We start from the raw sequence: 1,434 nt of genomic DNA, 5'->3' as shown, positions 1-1,434 counted from the left end.
TAATAGGTAAAGCAAAGCAGAACAAGGAATTCATTCACTACTTTCCACAGGCAGACAGGTATTCAGCCATCCCCAGGAAAGCAGGGCTCTGCCACGCTTAGCAGTGACTTGGAAAGACAAACGCCATCACTCTGAACATCCCCCTTCCTTCTTCTTCCCCCAGCTTTATGTCATATTGGTATGGGATATCCCTTTGGTCAGTTGACCCAACTGTGTCCCCTCCCAGCCTGCTCACTGGTGGGGTGAGAAGCAGAAAAGGTCTCAACTCCATGTAAGCACTATAACACGTCAGCAGTAACTGAAACATCCCTGTGTTATCAACACTGTTTTCAGTGCAAATCCAAAACATAGCTCCATACTAGCTACTCTGAAGAAAATTAGCTCTATCCCAGCCAAAACCAGTACAGTATTTATGCAGAACTGAGTAAAATTGGATACTGTTCAGCTTTGGCCTCTGAGGTGAAACAGGCAAGAATTGCCATTGCTGTGCTCTTATATCATTATCTCATCTTTGTTTCCATTACCACGGTGCATCCCCACCACTTGCATTTGGCTTAGTGTTTCTTCCAGAGGGGCACCCCAGCTGGGTCCAAATACTAGAGAAGCCAGAAGCACCAGCATCCCCTTGGTAGCCTTTCCATGGGCTAATAATTTCTAACAGGGTTTGACAACACAGCAAACAACAGCAACAGCATCCTATGAGGGCACAAATAGGGCACAAAAATGAACAGTTGGATTTGAAAATTGTCAATATTCAGATGATTGATTTCCTTTGAATACAGTTGGAACTAGGCAACACTACACTATAGCCCCATAAAGTCTAGTACCAGCTTCAATAAAAAGGACAACAAGAAGAATTAATTGATTGCAAATTTATTACATAGAACAGCAAATTCCAGACAACTAAGTCACATAATAGACAACCAGTGCAGTCTCTTTTCTTTATGTAAACCAAGTCAAGCTGGTAAATTGATCCATTAACTTCATATTCCATGGTACTCTGAAAAAAAATTAACACAGTATCATATTTTACGTTGAGATGTTGAGCTGAATATTACTTAGTATTCAGTTCTGTATGTCTGGTCCTTCTTGAAGTTAGAAATCAATAAGCTTCAAATTCTAGCACCAGAAGATTAAGATGGGTGAAAGTTTGAAAGTTCAGAGAAGCACCCAGATCTGTTATTTGTACTCAAACATGAATCCTTCCTCCTCACACAGTTCTCCTCTCTCCACCATGTCCTAACTCCACTGATCCTCTTCTATGGAAGCATGGTGTGCATCTTGCAGACAGGTTGGCTCAGGGGGCTGAGCTGTGGATAAAATTTACTGCTGCATGTAAGGCTAGGGCATGATTATAGAGAAGTGGCATCTACACCAGCACTTGAGATCTGTTTGATAGTCTAGCAATTCTGCTAACATCAGAGTACTCTGCAA

The sequence above is a fragment of the Pterocles gutturalis genome, unplaced genomic scaffold (assembly GCF_000699245.1).
Source record: "Pterocles gutturalis isolate BGI_N339 unplaced genomic scaffold, ASM69924v1 scaffold13293, whole genome shotgun sequence".
In the NCBI taxonomy this organism is placed as follows: domain Eukaryota; kingdom Metazoa; phylum Chordata; class Aves; order Pterocliformes; family Pteroclidae; genus Pterocles; species Pterocles gutturalis.
The sequence above is the reverse complement of the archived record's forward strand: the minus strand, read 5'-3'. Positions refer to the sequence as shown.